Source organism: Pseudorasbora parva, chromosome 11 (assembly GCF_024679245.1).
Source record: "Pseudorasbora parva isolate DD20220531a chromosome 11, ASM2467924v1, whole genome shotgun sequence".
In the NCBI taxonomy this organism is placed as follows: Eukaryota; Metazoa; Chordata; class Actinopteri; order Cypriniformes; family Gobionidae; genus Pseudorasbora; species Pseudorasbora parva.
In genome coordinates this window covers 46,354,934-46,360,933 of record NC_090182.1, presented here as the reverse complement: position 1 = coordinate 46,360,933, position 6,000 = coordinate 46,354,934, and positions in this window count along the sequence as shown.

The window sequence follows — 6,000 nt, the reverse complement described above, 5'->3', positions numbered from 1 at the left end:
ACAGTGCAGGGATTGGACTGAATGAGCTTCATGTCATGAATATATATCGAGAATTGCTCGGAGCGGTCGACGTCAGCATGTGCCCAGCAGCCCATACTTGGGCCGAAAAGGCCGCGCCGACGTCAGCATTTGTGACGTTGCTCCGACTAAGCTTTTCAAACCGGAAGACAGAAATCGCTCTGAAAAATGCAAAAATAACTATTTTCACATATGAATACCATTAATGAGTACCCTTAGTGTTTTCAATGATGTGCAGCCTATACATATCTGTTTACATCTCAAAAAAAGTGTTTTGGGGTTTCATGACCCTTTAAAGGGGCCACGCTATATTCCTACTCGTGGAATATGGACCTCCTCCAAGTATGTTGTGGTGCTGGTTCTCTCACAGGTCCGCATTATCATTATAATTCAGGAACAGACAAGGGAGTACTTTATCTTTTTTCGTTTTTTCGAACCTACATTTTTGGTCTGTACTGTATAGGCTACTGTGCGTTTATGCTAAGGCAAAATGCAGATATTATCTTGAAGTAAAGCATTCTTGGTGTTTTGGTCATGTTGCAATACCCTATTTACAGTTATATAACAAAACCAAAGCTGATACGGTATGTTAATAGAGATAGGTGTCAAAATAACACATTACATGCTTTGAATTCCTTATATAGCGTTGCAGTGTTCTACACAGCCTGGATGGGTCGCCGTACGTGATTCAACACTTAAGAGACTTATTATAATAAAGAGACTTCAAACTTGACTTGGACTCGAGCCCAGAGACTTGAGACTTGACTTGGACTCTAGCCCAGATACTTGAGACTTGACTTGGACTCGAGCCCAGAGACTTGAGACTTGACTTGGACTCGAGCCCAGAGACTTGAGACTTGACTTGGACTCTAGCTTAGAGACTTGTGAGCATCTCTGCACCATACTAATACTGTGTTTGACCCCCCTTCGCCTTCAGAACTGCCTTAATTCTACGTGCCATTGATTCAACAAGGTGCTGAAAGCATTCTTTGGAAATGTTGGCCCATATTGATAGGAGAGCATCTAGCAGTTGATGGAGATTTGTGGGATGCACATCCAGGGCACGAAGCTCCCGTTCCACCACATCCCAAAGATGCTCTGTTGGGTTGAGATCTGGAGACTGTGGGGGCCATTTTAGTGAAGTCAACTCATTGTCATGTTCAAGAAACCAATTTGAAATGATTGGAGCTTTGTGACATGGTGCATTATCCTGCTGGAAGTAGCCATCAGAGGATGGGGACATGGTGGTCATAAAGGGATGGACATGGTCAGAAACAATGCTCAGGTAGGCCGTGGCATTTAAACGATGCCCAATTGGCACTAAGGGGCCTAAAGTGTGCCAAGAAAACATCCCCCACACCATTACACCACCACCACCAGCCTGCACAGTGGGAACAAGGCATGATGGATCCATGTTCTCATTCTGGTTACGCCAAATTCTGACTCTACCATCTGAATGTCTCAACAGAAATCGAGACTCATCAGACCAGCAAACATTTTTCCAGTCTTCAACTGTCCAATTTTGGTGAGCTTGTGCAAATTGTCGCCTCTTTTTCCTGTTTGTAGTGGAGATGAGTGGTACCCGGTGGGGTCTTCTGCTGTTGTAGCCCATCCACCTCAAGGTTGTGCGTGTTGTGGCTTCACAAATGCTTTGCTGCATACCTCGGTTGTAACGAGTGGTTATTTCAGTCAAAGTTGCTCTTCTATCAGCTTGAATCAGTCGGCCCATTCTCCTCTGACCTCGAGCATCAACAAGGCATTTTCTCCCACAGGACTGCTGCATACTGGATGTTTTTCCCTTTTCACAACATTCTTTGTAAACCCTAGAAATGGTTGTGTGTGAAATACTCAGACCGGCCCGTCTGGCACCAAAAACCATGCCATGCTCAAAACTGCTTAAATCACCTTTCTTTCCCATTCTGACATTCAGTTTAGTGTTCAGGAGATTGTCTTGACCAGGACCACACCCCTAAATGCACTGAAGCAACTGCCATGTGATTGGTTAATTAGTTAATTGCATTAATGAGAAATTGAAACTCTAACCTGTTTACATGGGAGCCAAAATAAAAACGGACACACCACCAGCTGAGACACTCACGCCATGCTAGCAGTGTGTCGCCGGCCTAACTGAGACATTCTTCTCCTACTAACGTTTCCCAACATGAACCAGTAAACTAATGTCGAGATACTGACCATGTCTTTGATCTGAGACAGCGTGACCTGCAGTGTGACGTTGAGGGTTTTGTCGGTGTCGTCCACCGGTCGTAGAGCAGTGGAATAATTCTCCATCAGATCATTCAAGAGTTTGTGTGCGTATCGACCCTGAGCACAATGAGCTGCTGGACACACACAAATACACACACATGCAGAAAAGTGTTAGAAATCCCTCTAGATGATCAGCACATGATAAAATAACAGAAACGCTATGTACAGAACAGGCCAAAAGTTTGGACACATTACTATTTGTAATGTTTTTGAGAGAAGTTTCTTCTGCTCATCAAGCCTGCATTTATTTGATCAAAAATACAGATTTTTTTTAAAATATTGTGATATATTATTACAATTTAAAATAATAGGTTTTCAATTTATTCTACTTTAAATGATGATTTATTTCTGTGATAAAGCTGAATGTTCAGGATCATTCCTCCAGTCTTCAGTGATCATGATCCTTCAGAAATCATTCTCAGATGAGGATTCATTTTCAAAGTTGGAAACAGTTCTGCTCCCTCAAACGCTATGCTGACACGTCCCGGTACTCAGTTAAAATAGCAATTTTCTCACAATTTACAAATAGTTGGACACATCTGGGATATTGTAGGTACTCAACTGAACAAAATATATAACACTGGCCTAGTGGTTTTTGGATATTTTACTGCAAAAATACTACATAGTGCACATTTAAAGTATTTTATTTGTTTCAGAACGTTCTGATTAAATTCAAAAGTAATGTTTTCATAATGTTTGCTAAATTCTGAAATGGAATGTTTTGTAAACGTTCGCATGGCGTTAAAAACCATTTAGAATGATCAGAGAACCATCAAAAATAACGTGTTCATAATAACGTTAACAGAACATTCTTGTTACCTTGGAGGAACATACAAAATATGTCTTACCCTCTACTCTATACTATGTAGCAATATTAAAACATTTGACCCACTTTATTTTAGGTGGCCTTAACTACTATGTACTAACATTGTAATTAATCATTTGATACAATGCACTTATTGTTTACATACATGTTTTTTACATTGTACTTACATTTTTTTTAAAAATACCTGCATGTAATTATGTCTGTAATTAATTTCTGTAGTTACATTTATAATTACACAGTTGGCTCTAAACGGACCCACACCTGTCCCTAACTCTACCCGTATCATATCAGCAAAAGTGTTTATGCATATAATATGAACACAATAAGTACATTGTTCTTACTTTTTGATCTAAGTACATCGTACTTAAGGCCACCTAATATAAAGTGGGGCCAACAATTTTAAGACAAGTTTTAAAGCTTAAAACAAGAACAAATATCTGTCAATAGAGTCAGAAAAATAGAAGTAAACATTCAAAGAGAAAACACGATTATATTTCAGACCACACACTAAAAAAATATATTTTTGTTGAAATCAAAAGACTTCTGATACATTTTTCAGAAAACATTTTGCTTCTCCTAATAATATTTAGATAATTGTACTTAATAAACAAAACATCAGAATGTTACCGTATTGTATGTTAAATTCAAACTAACCTGATTAAATGTCTTAATCAGTAACCCAGATTTTTTTTTTTTAATTTGTTTCAGAACATTCTGAGAAAATTCAAACGTAACATTTCCATAATGTTAGCAAAATTCTGAAATGGAATGTTCCCTAAACGGTCGCATGACCATTTAGAATGATCAGAGAACCTTCAAAAAGAACACATTCATAACATAATTGGAACGTTAACCGAATGTTCGTTATCTGGGAGGAACATATTTGAAATAATATTAATGTATTATCTGTTTAGCATATACATATCTCACCTTCAACGAGCAATAATGCAGAAAAGAACAGCATCTCTACGAAGATCCTGTCCATCACCCTGAGCAGAGATGACCCGCCTCGGCTCATGCAGGAGATCAGCAGCTGATGGTTCGGCTCTCTTCTGGCCCGTTTCGCGCTGGATCTGCCGTCACTGGAGCTCCAGGTGTTCGGTTGCGCTCCGGGTAACCAGACGCGCCGCTATTCAGCTGTCAATCATGCGCGCAACAGGTGGGCTCGCAGACAGGTAACAGAGATGATGTGGCGATGGAGACGGAAATGACACCTTTATCATTACCGTGTCCCGAAATAACACGGGAGTGAAATGCAATCTGGGTCATTTGTAGTTTAGTTTTAGATGTTAATAAAATGGTGTGAGAGCTGTGGCCTGGGAAGGTGATGGAGTTTATCCATCCTTTCAGCACAAAGATACGCATCTAGCCAACAGAAACACGACAAAACGGACGGAACCCAAGAATCCTGGTCAGTTTGGACTGGAACCAAAGAACCGGAGCTCCGCGTAATACTTGGTACTTTAAAACAATGGTACATTGAATAGTTGCCATGTGCATGTCACTGTAAATTGCTTTAAAAAAACTACCATGGTAAACATCCAAACATATTACTATCGTCTGAAAGTATAAGATCCAAAAATAGCTCAAAAAACAGGAACCATAGTACTAAAGATGTTTTTGGCTAGTAAATAATGTTACGTTAAATGTACATATAAGGAACAGCTGGAGGACCAATCTGCATCTTATTAGGTCAACTGGCAACATGATTGGGTATAAAAGAGCCTCTCAGATTTGCAGTGTCTCTCAGAAGACAAGATGGGCAGAGGATCACCAATTCCCCCAATGCTGCGGCGGACAATAGTGGAGCAATATCAGAAAGGAGTTTCTCAGAGAAACACTGACAAGAGTTTGAAGTTATCGTCATCTACAGTCCATAATATCATCCAAAGATTCAGAGAATCTGGACCAATCTCTGTGCGTAAGGGTCAAGGGTCAAATCCAAACTGGATGGCCGTGATCTTCAGCCCTTAGACGGCACTGCATCACACACAGGAATGATACTGTAATGGAGATCACAACATGGGCTCAGGAATACTTCCAGAAAACATTGGTGAACACAATCCACCGTGCCATTCACCGTCGCCGGCTAAAACTCTACAGGTCAAAGAAGAAGCCATATCTAAACATGATCCAGAAGCGCCGGCGTTTCCTCTGGGCCAAGGCTCGTTTAAAATGGACTGTGGCAAAGTGGAAAACTGCTCTGGGGTCAGACGAATCAAGATTTGAAGTTCTTTTTGGAAAACTGGGACGCCATGTCATCCGGACTAAAGAGGACAAGGACAACCCAAGCTGTTCTCAGCGCTCAGTTCAGAAGCTGATCTCTGATGGTATCGGGTTCATGAGTGTGTGTGTCTTGGGCAGCTTACACATCTGGAAAGGCCATCAATGCTGAAAGGTGTATCCAAGCTGTAGAACAACATCTGCTCCATCCAGACGTCGTCTCTTTCAGGGAAGACCTTGCATTCTCCAACATGACAATGCCAGACCACACACTGCATCAATTACAACATCATGGCTGCGTAGAAGAAGGATCCGGCACTGAAATGGCCAGCCTGCAGTCCAGATCTTTCACCATTAGAAAACATTTGGCGCATCATAAAGAGGAAGATGCGATAAAGAAGACCTAAGACAGTTGAGCAACTAGAAGCCTGTATTAGACAAGAATAAGCAGAGGTGTCAAGTAACGAAGTACAAATACTTTGTTACCTTATTTAAGTAGAAATTTTGGCCATCTATACTTTACTGGAGTAATTATTTTTCTGCCTACTTTTTACTTCTACTCCTTACATTTTCACGCAATTATCTGTACTTTCTACTCCTTACTTTTTAAAAATAGCTGCGTTACTCCTCTTTCATTTCATCTTGTTAAAAAAAAAATGCAGATAAAA